The sequence below is a fragment of the Ursus arctos genome, unplaced genomic scaffold (genome assembly GCF_023065955.2).
Source record: "Ursus arctos isolate Adak ecotype North America unplaced genomic scaffold, UrsArc2.0 scaffold_1, whole genome shotgun sequence".
Classification (NCBI taxonomy): domain Eukaryota; kingdom Metazoa; phylum Chordata; class Mammalia; order Carnivora; family Ursidae; genus Ursus; species Ursus arctos.
Window position 1 is genome coordinate 5,040,508 of NW_026622763.1, and position 17,828 is coordinate 5,058,335.

Genomic DNA, 17,828 nt, shown 5'->3' on the forward strand with positions numbered 1-17,828 from the left:
CAAAACTTACTATAAAAATACAGTAATCAAAACAGTGTGGTACTGGCACAAAGACAGACATACGGAACAACAGAATAGAATAGAAAGCCTAGAAATAAACTCTTGCATATATGGTGCCAAGATTATTGAATAGGGGAAAAATAATCTTTTAAATAAAGGTGTTGAGAAAACTGGATATCCACATGCAAAAGAATGATGCTGCACTCTTATCTTATACTACACACCAAAATTAACTCAAAATCAATAAAAACCTAAATGTAAGAGCTAAAATTTAGAAGAAAGCATAGGGGAAAAAGCCTCTTGACAATGGATTTGGCAATGATATCTTAGTGTGACACCAAGAACACAGTCAACAAAAGTAAAAACAGATGAATTGGATTACATCAACCTTAAAAACTTTTGTGAATCAAAGGACACAATCAACAGAGTGAAAAGGTGACCTACAGAACAGGGGAAATATTTGCAAATCATATATCTGATAAAGGGTTAACATCCAGAATATATATATACATATAAAACACCCAGAATATATATATTTAACTCCTACAACTCAACAAAAACAAAACAACCTGATTTAAAAAATGGGCAAGGTGGGGGGAGGTCCTGGGTGCCTCAGTCAGTTGTGTCCTACCTTTGATTTCAGCTCAAGTTATGATCTCGTGGCCTTGAGATTGAGTCCCCCCACCGCAGTCAGACTGCACTCAGCAGGGAGTCTGCTTGAGATTCTCTCTCTTGCTCTGCCCTGCCCCCCTCAAATAAATAAATAAATCTTAAAAAAAAATCAGTCATGTTTGGGGTGCCTGGGTGGCGCGGTCAGTTAAGAATCTGACTCTGGGTTTCGGCTCAGATAGTGATCTCAGGGTAATGAGATCAAGCCTTGAGTCAAGCCCTGTGCTCAACGTGGAGTCTGCTTGAGACTTTCCTTCCCTGTCTTTCTGCCCCTCCTGTGCTTTCTCTCTCTCTTTCTCTAAAATAAATAAATCTTTTAAAAAATTGGGTAAATGACTTGCATAGACACTTCTCCAAAGAAGATATACAAATGGCTAATAAGCACACAAAAAATGTTCAACATCACTAAATCATGAGAGAAACGCAGATCAAAACCACGGTGAGATACCATCTCATACCTATTAGGTGGCTACTGTATAAAAAAGCCAACAGTGAATAGCAAGTGTTGGTGAGGATGTGAAATTGGAGCCCTTGTGCACTGTTGGTGGGACTGTAAGACGATACAGCAGCTGAAACCATGGTAGGGTGGTTTCCCCAAAACTTTGAAAAGTAGACTTACCGTTTCATCCAGCATTTCCATGTTTGGATATATATCCAAAAGAACTGAAAGCAAGTCTCAAAGAGATATTTGTACACCCATCTTTATAGTAGTATTATTCACAATAGCCAAAAGTTGGCAGCAATTCGGTTGTCCATGGATGAATGGATAAACAAAATGTGGTATATACACACAGTAGAACATTCTTCAGCATTAAAAAGAACAGAAATTCTGATACAATCTGCAACATGGATGCTGTACACCGAGTACATTATACTAAGTGAAATAGCCAGTTACAAAAAGACAAATAGCATACAATTTCACTTCTATGAAGTACCTAGACTAGACAAATTCACAGAGACAGAAAGTAGAAGAGTGGTTGCCAGGGGCTGGGGGAGGAGGGAATGGGGAGTAGTTCTTTATGGGTACGGAGTTTTGGTTTTGCAAAACAAAAAGAGTTCTGGGGATCTGTTGTACAACAGTGTGAATGTACTTAACATTTACGGAACTGTACAATTAAAGATGCTTAAGATGGTAAATTTTATGTCATGTGTATCTTCTTACAACTAAAAATAAAAAAAATAAACCAGAATGAAGAACTTTCTCACCTACCATATTGGTTAGAACAAAGTACGTTACATTCTTATAATGGACTACTGTGTAGCTATAAAAAAGAATAAGGAAGCCTTATGTGAGCTTCTGATAAATGTGTATATAAAGCTCACCAAGATATATTAAGCAAACAAAAACAAAAACCAAAACAAACACAAAATGACATGAATAATAATGTGATAGTATTATACCTCTGGTGGTTTAAACACATAGCCACAGATTCTTTGACATTCCTCCCATAAAAAGGTAAAGTCTATGCTCCACTTTGTGAAATACAACAGAGCTTTGTGACCATTTTGACCATAGTGATTCTGTGTGATTTCTATCATATAAAGGGTTGTGCAACTTCTGCCTTCCTCAATCTAGCATTGGCTTTTGGAGACTGGGGCCTTTATGTCGTGAGGAAGCCCAAGTCACCCAGAGAGACCACGTATGGGACACATGGTCAACAGTCCGACTGCGCACAGTCACCGTATGTGTGAGGGAAAAAACTTCTAAGCAATTCCAGCTCGCAGCCATTGGGGCTTTCCAGTTGAGATCCTAGACACCGTTGGAGCAGAGGAAAACCATTCCCCCAGAACCCCGCAAAACTCCTCACCCAGACTCTGTGGCTTTATACAATGGCTGTTATTTTATGCCGCTAAGTTTGGAGCATTTTGTTACCTGGCTATAAATACCTGGAAGTCTCCTTTTGTGGGGAGGAGGGGAAGAACACACGTAGGTGTATTGCACGCATGAACTATCTCTGAAGGGTCCACAAGAAACTGGCCACACTGGCTACTTCCCAGGGAGGGGACCTGGTGATAAGGAGACGGGAAGGAGAGACACTACTCTTCCACTTTTGCACCTCTTGTAATACATGTTCCTGTGACCCAAAGAGGAAATCAAATGCAAAAGTACTGGAAAGGAAGAGACAAAACTGTTCTTGTTGGCAGAACAGAGAACACTACCTGGCTAACCAGGAGTGTTATTTTGGCAATGGTTAAAGTGAAGAAGAGAACTCAGCAAGCTGGTCAGGTTATAGTATGAGGCGAATGCAGCCCTTCCTTTGGTCCCAGCGACAATCAGGTTGAAAATGCTGCAACAACAATCCACCATTGGTGGTTCGTTTTCTTCCAGACTGCCCTCTAAAGTTCAGCTCCAGAATAGCCATCTTTAATCCCGTAACATCCCAGGTTGGATGGCTCTTCTCCAGAGTGGGCGGAGCAGCTGGGAAGAGGCCCGCCCAGGTGGACACAGGGAGGACATGTGGGGCCCCAGGGTGCAGGCAGCAAGGGGATGACTGTGGTCCTCCCTCAAATCTTGCTTACCCTGGAAGAGTTGCTGGTTTAGGCAGGATGGAAGCTGGTGGCATGGAGGAGGATTCTGCCAGCGGCGAGAGGCGGGGAGGCCACGCAGGGAGAGAGAGGAGGTTAAGTAATCTCCAATGGGACTGCAGCCAGGGTCTCACTGGACGGGCTCTCCAGTGGGAACGGGCCCTCCTCCAGGCCTCTGTCTTCCCTGGCTGGAACTCATCAGGAGCCTCCGAGTGCGGGGCAAAGTCCAAGAAATAGAGGCTGTGTTCCAGCAGAAGGGTTAATGCCTAAGCCAGTGCGTCTCAACCTTCTGTAACCCCAGAACCACTGAGTGAGGAGGTGCAGCAGAACGCAGATGCCAGGGCACCCCACCCTCAGGAGTCCTCCTTGAGCAGTCCTGAGGGGTCTGGTATGCAGCAAAGCAGGGAAACCCAGCCCCCAAACTCAGGCATAAGCAGGGGTGGGGAGCTCTCCTGTCACAGCGGCCCAGAGCAGGTCCAGCTGCTTGAGTTGGAAACTAGGAAGCGTGTGGTTTGTCCTGTCTTTGACATCTCCTCACTCCTGGGGCCCCATCATCTGCTCTCTTCACCTGTCTCCTGACTTAGTCATTTTTTCATCATCTCCTCTTCATCTCCACCATTACTGATGGCAACAACCAATTAAAAAAAATTCTGATGCCCATGCCAGTGCCCCAGACCAATTCAATACAAGTCTCTTGGGGTAGTTCCCCAAGCTTGTGGTTTTTTGAAGGTCCCCAGGTGATCCAATGCGTAGCGAAGACAGCCATTATTTAAGGCTGACTCTATTGCCCTTGCCAGTAATGGGCTCAGAAATGGGCATGTGACTCGATTCTGCCCAATGAGACTTGAGAGGTCTTGGGGGTGAGGCTTCTGAAAATCTAGCAGTTCTGGAAGATTATTCAGTCATGAAAAGGAATGAACTACTGATGCATGCTACAGCATGAATGCACAGCATGGTGAGTTACTGCTCACTGGTTAAGAGCGCTCCATCCTGGGTGATGAAAATGTTCTAGAACTAGACAGGGGTGGTAGTTGCACAACACTGTGAGTATATTAATGCTGCTAATGGTAAATTTCATTACCTGTGTTTTACCAAAGAAGATGGCACCTCTCCTTTGTGTCACAGTGAGAAGAGCAGCCTAAGGAAGAAGCCAATAGTAAGAAACGCAGAGCAGAAAAATGGGGCAAACCTGGTCACATATGACAGGGTTGGGCTGCTGAATCAGCACACCCTGGGGTCTGCGGTACTTCCAGGCATCTTGTTATAGTTGATGATAAATGCCCTTACGGTTTCAGGCTGTTTGGGTCAGGGTTTGATATAAAATGTTTTAGATTTCCTCCTCTAGTCCTTGACACTGGGTGACATCAGGTGGCCTCTGAGCCTGCTGACTGAGGCCACCTCTGCACGGAATGTCCACCAGCTCCCCGAGGCCACTCTGTCTCTTCTAGCTCTCCTGGGCAGTGACACTGTGGGCGCCAGACCTCAGTTCTGCAGGAGCTCTGAGAGAATATCATGCTTTGGCCGTTGATTGGAGGGGCAAGTCCCTCCCCAAACTGCCTCCTGTCTTTCTAGATGGGGAGCAGCTTCAGTTGGATTCTCCAGGAAGAGATTATTAGTGTGTCACTGACTTCAAAGACTGAAGGGAAAATTGCCATGAGCCTCATGACAAACTTCCACTCTAAATTAGACCTCATGGGTGACTTGGCATTTGGGAGATGCAGGCTTGAGGCTGTGACACCGCCAACAGTGTCATGGCTGTTGGACAAGAAGTGCTTTCAGGCTCATCCTTGGAGTTAGTTATGCCCACCCCCTTGCAGGAGAGTTCTCCTCTCAACCCTCTGCCTCCCATTCCCCATCCATACTGCCTGAGCAATGTCTAACCCTGCAAGGCACCTCTCTGCCCATCCTCCCTACCCCATTCCTTCTCTCTCCCGCCACCTGCAGTTCCTGCTCCATAACCAAGACATGCCTATATCATAAACCTTTGTGTAAATGTCCATCCTTCCCTTCTCATAATGGATGGGAACGGTCACTAGATCATATGATTCACTTGGTCACTCTTTCTTTCCTTTGTCCCATTCCATCTTGGGAGGGAGACAGCGCCAGCAAACGGTCAGCTTCTCTCGTGGCCATTTTCAGGCCTTCGCTTTTCCTTCCTCACTTATTCCTCACATATCTATTTCTCCACTGCACATTCCATCCTCTCTTCATCTTTCCCTGTTCCCCAACCCTGAGCCCTCTCTGTTCATTGAAGCTCTGCTTCTCCTATTTCAACACCTGCCAGCATCAGGGCTAATGGGGCATCTGCTCCATGGCCTGTCTAACCAGCCTCACCATTCCCTGACTCCCCACTTCTTATTATGGCCAGATTATACTGGGCACGGGTAGGGGCCAGGCCTTGCCCACCTCACCTCACTGCATTCTCACAACAGACCCATGTTGAGGCACCATTTGTGGGCCTGCACAGTGAGAATGAACATGTGAATGCCTGTCCTTCTTATAGGTGAGGGCTTCTCCAGGGCCTGCCTGTCCAGGGCTTTGATAGAGTGATGCTCTGAGAGTAGGGCTGAATCATCTCATTGTACTAGGGACTCAGTGCTTGGGCTTCAGGGGAAAGAGGATAAGTAGCCAGGCTGACTTGTTAGGACAGATATCCTGGAGTTGGTAAGTTGGCTGACAGGATGCTGGGCCATTGTCCATAGATACTTCCTGGACAGACAGCTGAGATCGTCTGAGCCCTTCTTATCCTCCCATCTGTCCGTCCATCCATCCATCCATCCATCCATCCATCCATCCATCCATCCATCCATAAAACAGTGTAACTTAGTGCAGGCTTCCAAACTCTGTTGTGTACAGGACCATGTGGGTACCATGATTGAGTGGAGCAGACCAGGAAGAGGATGATAGCTAGCCTTTGACACTTGCCTTTCGTGCTAGAGGTGCAATAGGGAGCAGTGAGGCCTGGGGAAAAGTAGGGAGCAGATTCTGATATAAAGGGGTCAACTTAGCCGATTATTGTCAAGAGGAAATGTGGGCCCAATGGGACCTGATATCCTGATTTTTCTAGAGAATCCAGAAATGTGAGCTTTTATGTAAACTCTCCCAATTGTTAAATGTCAACAACTAATCAAATTAAAAAAACACTGGGCAGGCTCCAATTGTGCAAGTCAAGCAAAACATGTATGGGCTGGAATCAGCCTTGGGACCCCCTCTGGCTTGGGATCCAAAACACAGGCTTTGGAGTTAGATTTAGAGCCTGCTCTAGCACTGGCTATCTGAGAGATTTGGGGCAAGTCATTCAGCCACTTTGAACCTCAGTTTCCTCATCTGTAAAATGGGTAAGACCTACAGGGTTCATGTGAGGGCTGGCGTGGATAATGCATGAAAAGCTCTGCACACAGTGCCTACTTAGAACACATGCTCAAATGGATGGCCGTTGTTACTGTTTTGGTAGTTACTATTAGCTCTGGGCCTGGCACAGTGGCAGGCAAGGAGCCTCACAGGCGTGGCGGTGCTGACTTCAGTGGGGCTGGCCCCAGCAAGCTTCAAGGATGAGGACAAGGATGAGGGGCCTCCCAATCAGTACCTAGACTTCCCCTTCTCTCCTTCCACCTTCCCTTGGCATCCGCCCCTAGTCTTTTTTGGTTCCTTCTGCTGAAAATGAAAAGGGGAAAAAGGAACTTTTAAAAAGCAGAACAGAGGTTTTGGTTTTATTTCTTGTTTGCTTTTTAAGCTTATTTAAAATCCCGGTTTCCAGAGAAGTCAGCATAGATCATGGGGTAAATGCAGGAAATAAAAGAGCTTGTCTTTATGGGGGGTCAGAGCCTAGGGTACTGAGAACCCCGATTCTCAGAAGCCTTTCCTCCTCCAAGTATCTGCTCAGTGAGTGTTGTGGGGAAGGGGGGCTGCAACAGGGAGGCAGGGGCGGTCATCCACTTCATAGCACAGCGACAGCAAGGATCTTGATTTCCATCTCTGTCCATGTCAAACATCTCCCTGGTTGCTTGAGTTAACCTCTGTTAGTTTCTGTTATTTGAATCTCAGGAGGAGTGGTTTTGCTTCCAGGGAGCAGTGACTCACCCACAGTCTTATAGACTAAGGAGGGGTTCACTGTGGGTCTCCAGCAGCTCTGCTCTGGGGCTGAGCACCCCGGAGCTCTTCTTGATTCCTGTGGTGTCACTCTAACTTCTACCTCTCCTGTGACTGTACTAATTAAAACGAAGATGTTCAACTTAAGAGAAAAGAGATATAAATATAAAATCAAAGAAGTTGAGGGGGATATGTAATATTTGCAATATTAAATTTGAATTTGAAATATCAGTATGAATGTATGATTTTTTAAAATGTGAAATTTCTAGCTCCATCCATGAAAACGTCCGATGAGCAATCATATCTCAGGAGCAATGGGCAAACTTAGCACCCAGATTTTGGTTTTTGCTGCCATTTTCCACTGAAAGAAATTAGAACTTTTGGAGAAATGGCTGATTCTAGCAATGAAGAGAGAAAATACAAGGTAAACTTTCAACACTTATGTCAGAATGGTAAATTTTATGTGTCAGCTTAGGCAGGGTGTGGTGTCCAATTGTTTGGTCCAACGTGAATCTGGCTGTTGTTGTGAAGGTGTTTTGTGGATGTGGTTAACATGTACCATCGGCTGACTTTAAGTGAGGCGTGCACCCTTGATAATGTGAGTGAGGCTCGTCCCACCAGTTGAAAGCCTTATGAGCAAAAATGGAGGTTTCCTGGGGCAGAAGACATTCTGCCTGACTGTAACATAAAAATCCTGCCTGAGTTTCCAGCCTGTGGGCCTACCCTACAGATTTCAAACTCGTTTGTCCAATTGTGTGAATTATATCATAATTATATAACAAATATATAATACTTAAAATATATTTATATATTTATATACAAATATACAATTACATATTAAATTAATGCATAATAATATAAATCAACACATTAAATATGTTCATATATTTAAATAAATATAAATATATAAATAATTATAGTAATATTATAAATCATTGGTTCCTTTTCCCTGGAGAACCCTGACTGGCACCCCTTTAAAGACTAACAGGGAAAGGGGCACCTGGGTGGCTCAGTCGGTTAAGTATCTGCTTTCACCCAGGTCATGATCCCAGGGTCCTGGGATGGAGCCCCACATCACATTAAGCTCCCTGCTCAGCAGGGAGTCTGCTTCTCCCTCTCCCTCTGCCTCTTCCCCTCTGCTCGTGCTCTCTCTCTCTCAAATAAATAAATAAAATCTTAAAAAAAAAGACTAATAGGGACATAGCAAAAGAACCAGGGGCCAGTTAGATGGGCCTCCCACTGGCCAAATTTGGGACATTTGAGTATCAAAAAAAAAAAAAAAGGACTGAAGTGATTGAAAACACTCAATAAGTAAAAACCTGTGAGTCCATAGTAATGTTTTAAAAGAAAGAGCAAGAGAGGAGAAGAGGAAAACCCCACCTCACTTGCTACCCTAGATGGCTATTATACCAATTCCTAACCTGAAAATAAAGAGAAAGAATTAAACATTCAGACTATCCTTTTAGTAGAAAGTGTAGAAGGAATGCTAGAATGAACAATTATTTTGCTATCCCCAGTGAAATAACTGACTTTGGGATGGCTCATCAATAGATGTGAAAACAATTTAGTTGAAAGTGTGTTATCAGGATACTTGTACGGTGCCACACTGACATTTCTCAGCTCATATGATGGCAAAGCAAAAGTGTAGCTCCACAGTGGAAAGCGTAGGCTGTCACCACCTTGGCCAAGTGAGTGAATGAAGTACCATTAACAATGGCATGAGCCGACATCAGGCACTTCCTGTGCTCATGTGGTGTGAGGTACACAGCCTCAGGGCTCAAGTGAGCTTGCTGACGAGTGGTTAGACCGAACTTCCGGTCGATAGTAAGTCCAGGGGAGCAAGTCAAACAGACCTCGAGGAAACACAGTTCAGAACATGGGAAAGTCTATGGGACAGCTGACCTGGTTTCTTCAAACACGTAATATCATACTCCCCCACCGCGGCCAAAAGGGAGGACTGTTTGAGATGGACTAAAATGTCCCAGGAAAAATGCAACATGTGAACATTAACTGACTTCTGTTTCAAAAGAAAGGAAGAAAAGAAAAAAAACCCCAGTAAGTGTAAAATTAAATTGGTAAAACTGGTAGAATTAAATTAAATTTAATATGGATTGGATATAAGATGCTATAGACATATTATTATTAAATTTCTTAGGTATGATAATGGTTGCATAATTTATGAGAAGCACACCGAAGCCTCAACAAGTGAAGTGTCATGATACCTGCAGCTATACTTTAAATGGGTCATATATATATTATATATTTATTTAAATTATATATAATATATAAATTGTATATACATTATATATAATATAGAAATTATGTATACTATACATATATTATATGTAAGTTATATATATATATTATATATATGCTGTATGTATACCCTGTATATGTAATATTTTACTACATATATAATATGTGGCCAAGTGTTCACAACTGTTGCATTGAGGTGATGGGTATATGAGTATTGTGTTATTTTTTTCAAAAGAAATTCTAGTATTTATTGATAAATATAAGATTAACGCTAATGAAACACACTAAAAAAAATCAAAGTATAGTTAAGATACATTATATTAATTTCATGTGTACAACATAGTGATTAGGCAACTGTATACATTATGCAGTGCTCACTGCAATAAGAGTAGTTACCATCTGGCACCATACAAAGTTATTACAATATTATTGACTAATTCCCTATGCTGTATTTTTTATCCCTGTGACTTCTTTATTTTACAGCTGGACGTTTGTACCTCTTAATCTCCTTTACCTATTTTGCCCATCCCTCTATTCCCATCCTCTGGCAACCACCAGTTTGTTCTCGGTATTTATCATACTATGTGTGTGTGTGCTTGATTTATATTTTAGACTCCACTTGTAAGTAAACCATATGGTGTCTGTCTTTCTCTGTCTGACTTACTACACTTAGCATAATACTCTCAGGGTCCGTCCATGTTGTCTTGAATGACAAGAGTCTATTATTTGTTATACTTGAGTAATATTCCATTGCATATGTATTCCAAGTCTGTATCCATTCATCTATCATGGACACTTAGGTTCCTTCCATATCTTGATTTTTATAAATACAGCTACAATAAACATAGGAGTACATCTTTTTAATCTTTTCAAATTAGTGTTTTCATTTCCTTTGGGTAAGCATCCAGCAGTGGAATTAACTATTTTTAGTTTTTTGAGGAACCTTATACTGTTTTCCACAGTGGCTGCACCAATTTACATTTCCACCAATGCTACACTGGGTTCTTTCTCCCCATCCTCATCAGCACTTGTTATTTCTTGTCTTTTTGATGCTAGCCATTGTGAGAAGTGTGAATTTATATCTCAGTGTGGTTGTGATTTGCATTTCTCTGATGGTAAATGATGTCGCACACCTTTTCATGTGTCCATCAACTATCCTGATGTCTTCTTTGGAAAAATGTCTACTCAGGTCCTCTCCCGTTTTAAATAGAATTATTTGTGGGGTTTTTTGTTTTTTGTTTGTGTTTTGTTTTTAAGATTTTATTTATTTGTTAGAGACAGAGAGAGAGCGTACAAGCAGGGGGAGCAGCAGGCAGAGGGAGAAGCAGACTCCCCACTGAGCAAGAAGCCCCATGTGGGACCCTGGGATCATGACCTGAGAGAAAGGCAGACACTTAACCAACTGAACCACCCAGGCACCCCAGTGTGCAAAGGCTTTTTAGTTTAATGTAGTTCTAATAGCTTATTTTTGCTTTTGTTTCCCTTGCCTGAGGAGACACATCCAGAAAAAAGTTGCTAAGGTGGTTGTCTAAGAGATTATTGCTTATGTTTTCTTTTAGTTCTACGGTTTCCTACCTCACATTTAGGTCTTTAATCCATTTTTAGTTTACTTTTGTGTGTGGTGTAAGAAAATGGTCCAATTCCATTCTTTTACACATAGCTGACCAGTTTTCCCAGTACCATTTGTTGAAGAGACTGTCTTTTCCCCTTTGTATATTCTTGCCTCCACAGAAGCAAGGATTTATTTTTAGGCTCTCAATCTCATTCTATTGATCTGTCTATTTTTGGGCAAGTACCATACTCTTTTGATAACTGTAGTTTTGTACTATAGCTTGAAATCTGGGATTGTCATGTTATTCTTTCTATATTTCTTTATGTTTGAAATTTTCCATTAAGGAAAGTTGGGGAAAAAAAAACCCTGTAAAACCAAAAAAAAATCAAAATAACGGAATAAATTTAACATAATAAAGGGTCTTGCCTTATGAAAAATAAGTCATGCTTTCCAGAGTGACCAGTTGGATGCCAGTTCTTGCTGCTGTTTCAGTTTTCGTGTGCAGCACGCCCATAGAATGTAGTGCTGTGAGAAGACTCAGTTCTCCAACCACTTTCTCCCCTCAAACCATTGTCAAACTTGTCATGGGGCAGTATGACATTGTTTGGCCTTCTCTTAACTTGATACCAACATTGACATATGAAATACGCTGGGGTTTTTTTCCTTCTATTTTTTGTAAGACACAGTCATTTACTTGGTGCCAGTATGATTCTAAATGGAAACAGAGTCCAGAGATTATAGCCTGCTGTGGCTGACAGCACTCAGTTATCAGATGGTCATGCAGATAATCCAGGTGCCAACACTGGTGTTTGCCTGTTCTGCCTCCCTTCTGTCGGCACACTGATTACAGCACAGTGCCAGCTTTTAAAAAAAATTTTATTTATTTGGCATAAGTGAGGTTAGGGGCAGAGGGAGAGGGAGAGAGAGAATCTCCAGCAGACCTCATGTGGCGCGTGGAGCCTGAGGTGGGGCTTGATTTTGTGACCCTGAGATCATGACCTAAGCTGAAATTAAGAGTCGGATGCTTAACCAACTGAGCCACCCAGGTGCTGCTAGCACAGTGCCAGCTTTTTTTTTCTTTTTTTAAGATCTTACTTATTTATGTGACACAGAGAGAGAGAGAGTACAAGCAGGGAGAACCGCAGGCAGAGGGAGAAGCAGGCTCCTGCTGAGCAGAGAGCCTGACGTGGGACTCAATCCCGGGACTTCGGGATCATGACCTGAGCTGAAGGCAGATGCTTAACCAACTGAGCCACCCAGGTGCCCCACAGTGCCAACTTTAATGCTCACATTCCCAAATTCTCTTGTTGCAAAGCACGGCAGGTGACCCAGTTCTGGCCAATGGGGTGAAGTAAGTCATTCATGGGGTGAGGCTCCCGGATAACCTCTGTACGAGGGACACACTTGGAGGCATGTGGCTTCAGTCGTTTACTCTTTGCTCCTTCATTTCTCCCTGACTAAAACTGGAAAAGCAGTAGCCATCTTGCTGCTGTGAGCATACATGTCCCATAAACTAACTAGAGTACCTTAGTCAGAAGATGGAAGGAAAAAAAAAAAAAGAAAAGAAGATGGAGGGAACTTATGTCCTTGACAACATCCTTGAACAGTTGCATTTGCTCTAGACTGCCTTTCTCTAGACTTCTTATTACATAGGAAATATACTCTCATGTGTTTCAGCCAGTGTTTATTGTCTTAACTTGCAAATAAATACACCCCTGAATAATTCATTCTGCATATACTAATGTTAGATGCTTAGATTATCATATGTGGCATGAATGTAGGTGTAAAAATTCCTAACAAAAATATTACCAAATAGAATTTAGCAATATATAAAAAGAATTATACACCATGACCAAGTGGGATTTATTCCAGGGATGCAAGTCTGGCTCAATATTAAAAAATCAGTCAATGTAATCTATCACATTAACAGTCTAAAGAAGAAAAATTATATAATATCAATTGATGCAGAAAAATCATTTCACAAAATTTAATACTTGTTATGATAAAAATTCAGATAACTAGGAATAGAGGGAGCTTTCTCAATTTGATAAAGAACATCTTAAAAAAACTTACAAGCAACATCATACCTAATAGTGAAAGACTGAATGTTTTTCCCCTAACCCTGGGAACAAGGCAAGGATCTCCACTCTCACTACTGCTGTTCAACACAGTACCGGAAGATCTAACCAGGGAAATAAAATCAAGAAAAGGAAGTTAAAGGCATACAGATGAGAAAGGTAGAAATGAAACGAGTCCTATTTACAACTGACATGATTTTCTACAGAGACAATCCTGATGAAAGAAGTCAAAGAAATCTAAATAAATGGAGAGACATTGCAGTGGTCATGGGTTGGGAGACTCAACATTGAAAAGATGTCATACTGTACAAGCTGACATACTGTACAATTCCTATCAAAATCACAGCAAGAAATGTTGTAGATATAAACAAGATTATCCTAAAATTTATGAGGAAAGACAAAGGAACTAGAATTGCTATTCCATTTCTTTCCATCTACTCCACACCAGTGAATGTACTACAATACAATTCTGACACTAGCTATGCAGAGTTGGACCCCACAAATTAAAGGTCAGGGTCCTCAACAAGATGCTCCCACTTCAGATGCTGGCCACAAGTGGGGTCCTAGGACACTTGTACTTCTGATCAACTGGCTACAAATTAGGGGGGTTCCCATTGCCTCCTCGGGTTCACTGATGCACTGGAACGACTCATAGAACTATACTTACGATTATAGTTTTATTATACATATTAGGGACAGGCAAATGAACAGACATGTAGGACAGTGTCTGGGAGGGAATGCAGAGCCTCCGTGCTGTCTCCCGGTGGAATCAGGCACTTCACTCTCTTGGCACAAACATGTGCTCACCATTCCGGAAGCTCCATTGAGCTTCAGTACCCACAGTTTTTTTTGGGTGTCATGATCTATTGAATGACTGGCCTCGTGAATGAACTCAATCTCTGGTTCCCCCTGCTTCCCCTGAGGGCAGAGTTTGGGCTGATATCATTTGGCCCAAAGCCCCAGGCCAATGATCACATGATTAGTCTTTTTGGTGACCAGCCTTTATCCAGAGTCATTTTATCTCTTAGTGTAAACTCAGATGAGATCCAAGGGGCTCAATAACAGACAGTCCTATTACGTTGGAAATTCCAAGGATTTACTGTCTTCTAGAAACAAGGGACAGATGCCAAATTCTTTAGTATATTATACGCTATATTATAGTATATTATATAGCGTATAGTATGGCATATGATATTATAAATTTATTTATATATGTTATTATATGATAATAGCTAATATTATACTATGTATTATAGTATATTATGTGATATATTATAGTGTAAATTTATTTATATATATTCTATAGTAATGGCTAAAACAATTTTGAAAAAGAAGAATGAAGGCGGAGGAACCACTTTATGTGTTTTCAAGACTTCTTTTATAGCTGCTGTTACTAAGACTATGTGGTATTGGTGAAGAGATAGACACACAGATCAATGGAACAAAATAAAGAACCCAGAACTAGACCCACAAGTGTGGCCATGGCAGTGGTTTACATTAATCTACACATGTGATAAAGTGACAAAGAGTTACACACATACGTTGTACCAATGTCAGGGTCTGGCTTTATATTGTATTATAGTTATGTGAGATGCTAGCGCTGGGGGAAACTGGGTGAAGGGTACAAGGGCTCTCTCTCTACTATCTTGCAACTTCCTATGAATTTGCCATTATTTCAAGGTTAAAAGTAAAGAAAAAATGGAAGCAAAATAAAGACTTCTCCAGAAAAAAATTATGATAAAGGATATGGACTGCCTTGTGCACCTCAGTATGCTTTGCTCCCCTCCAGAGCCCACAACCCCAGTTTGAGAATCACAGAGGTGGAGGGGCTGGGTTTGAGTTCTCCTGTGTGCAGATGCTGCCTGCTTGCCCTGAGGGGACCCTGATGGTTGGCCGAGGTTATCCCAGAGGAGGTCTCCATCTAGTCGAAAAGGTACGAGGAATAAAACAGCCCTTGCTCTCTCTCTCATTCTCTTTCTCAGCTTCTCCCATGCATTTGCGTGCATTCTGCATCAGATGCTGTAGGCACTGACCTCTCCTTGGGGAGACAGACGATAAGACAGAATAAGTGCTGTGGGATCTCAGAGCAAAGGCGCTGGGCTACCTGGCCCACCAGAGGCTTCTTGGATGGTGGGATTCTTGAGCCGAGTCTAGCATTGAGCTGGAAACAGTGAGGCAAAGGGGAGGATGGAGGTCAGACACAGGGAACAGCTTGTGCCTGTGAGGCCTGTAGGGCAGGGTTGGCAGGTAAGGGTTGGGGCTGGCTTTGAGCCTAGGAGTGCAAGGAGAGGAAGGTGCAGAGGGAGATGGGAGCTGGGCCACCAAGAGCCTGAGCATTAATATAAAGTATCTGGAATTTATTCTAGAATCTCAGGAGGCAGTGAAGGGCAGGAGAGTGGCATTGTCAGAATAATATTTTAGAAAAATCTCCCCAGGCAGTGGAGAGGGTGGATGGGAGGGGAAAGGCCAGGGTCCAGTCAGGAGGGCAAGGCAGGTGAGCGGTGGGAGGCCTGAAGGAGGACAGGCTATGGGCACAGGGAAGAGGATTCAGAGGGAGGCAGTCTGGAGGGGCAGAGTTACCCAGGGCTGTGTAGACACAATGTGGCTATAATGGTTTCAGAGCCCAAGCCAGGCCCCCTCCAAGAATCTCTGGAACACAGCTTCCTCCTGGCTGCCAAATTGTCCCCGCCTGGACCCTGGGGCAGGGTGGGTCCAGCCCCGGGCTACCTCATAGCATTCTCAGAGATGCTGAGCCACGAGCCTGGTCACGGCTTGGGAATGTCTTACTTTCTGTAGATGACTTGCACCAGCGTCAGAATTTTAGAACGGGTATGTGAAGGCGTTCACTGCAGGGAGCTCCCCCTCTCCAGGCGCAGGTGAAGACCTCAGGCATAGGTAGGTCCCACACAAGGCAGTTGCTTTCCTCCAAAGGTGTCTATATTTGTGTGTCTGTAAAAGTCAATCAATTAAAAATGTCTACTGTGTTCACGCTTTTTTTTCTCTCCCCACTTGTAGAATTTTGGGCAACAGGCAATACTTTATTATGCTATAGATTGTCATCTACTATGGGTAGTTCGTAGAGTATTGCCTGTACCCTTCCAGACTAAGGACTCCTTGCAGGCAGGGACCTGTTTTATTCTCTCCTGTGTGTGTCCCCAGTGTCTGGGGCCAGCCAGCACCGTGCTTTACTGATCACTGGTCTGGGGATTTCACTGCCTGGGGGCAGACATCTCTGCCAACAGCCTTCATTTCTGTACTTAAGGCAGGCTGTGTTGGGGTCTAATTAGGCTGTGAAAAACACCTCCCTGCTTCATGTTTATGGTGGGGTTTACATAAACTTTATACACACACACACACACACACACACACACACACACACACAGTTTGCATAAACTATATATATACATGAACTATGTGTGATATACACAGGATAGTATTGGGAATGTTAACCACTGCTTTGCCCCTTGGCATTTCTGTTGCCCCCAACCTTTCCTGGTTCAGACAGTTGAGTTCTCTGCTTTCCTCACTTCAAGGGATGGGTCAAATTTTTGGCTTCTGATATTTGAAAGCCGGGACCTATTCATAAACCAGTGTCCTGGGGGCAGAGCCTTATGAGTTAGCCTAGAGCAAGTCTTCCTCCTCTCTGATCAGAAAGCTATTTGTAGGTGGGATTGTGGAGAGTCAGAGGGAAAGTGAACACAAATTAGATGCGCTAGGTTCTGAGAGAGACCCTGCCCTGCTGCCCAAACCAATCCCCGGGGGCAGGGAGGGTGACAGAAATCCCAGCCAGGTCTGGAAGAATCTGAGAGCAGAGTACACTTTGCCCAGAGTCGCCCCCTGCAGTCATGCACAGGGCAGGGGAAACTCTGCTGTCCTGTCTGGGCAGAGGGCTAAGGAAGCCCCACAAGGCTACCTATGGCCCCAACGTGGAGTGACAAGCAAAAAGATCCCTACGTCTGCCCCCTGCTGATAGGCCCCCCAGTGTTACGTATCCTAAAACCTCAGTCATGAGGGATGTAGGGTGTTTCCCTCCAGCCCCGGACCAGACCTGGGATGAAGCCATGTCAGTGACACAGTGGACCCAGTCTGGAGAGAGAAGGGAAAGGCACACTATGGTGTCGAAGTGACCAGAAGACAAATGGGAGGACCAGAGCTTCCTAAGTCTGCAGAAATGAGAACGGAGGCAGGAATGACCTGGTGAAATAAGGCTCTGAGAGAGAAGAGTAAAGGAAGTCAGTGAGTTCTTGCACAGCCTGGACTGCGGATTGGGCTCTGTCCCTACTACCTATGAATGTGCATAGATTCAGCTGTTTTTATTTAAGGAAGCATTGTGTTTTGGAGGCAGAAGCCATTGAATTGGACATTGTCAGATGTTTACTTAGAATGAACAAAAACTATTATTATGTTCTGTGTCCCACTCGGTAAAATATAAAATGCGAGAAACATGACTTCATGGCAAGAGCGATGCTGGCCACCTGCTCTCTGTGAATGCATTGCTGTCCGCCTGCCACAGCGACACCAGCAGGCCCAGCAGTCTGAGCTCAGCCACACCCTCGCTGCTTCCACCAGTTCCTGGGAGCCAGCAACTAGGCTGGGCTGGTAGAACCTGGCTTTCGAATGCGGATCAGCAGGAAGTAAGTGAATGAAGCATGGCCAGT

General features: G+C 43.5%; 1 long non-coding RNA gene across 1 annotated transcript in view; it reads right to left on the reverse strand.

The window, feature by feature from the left end:
* The window catches only part of LOC130544613 (uncharacterized), a 45,154-nt gene that overhangs the window by 18,339 nt on the left and 8,987 nt on the right, over positions 1-17,828 (reverse strand). Inside the window, exon 2 of the long non-coding RNA XR_008961025.1 lies at positions 15,958-16,119. This is a non-coding gene — a long non-coding RNA (uncharacterized LOC130544613). The remainder of the gene's footprint in view (positions 1-15,957; positions 16,120-17,828) is intronic.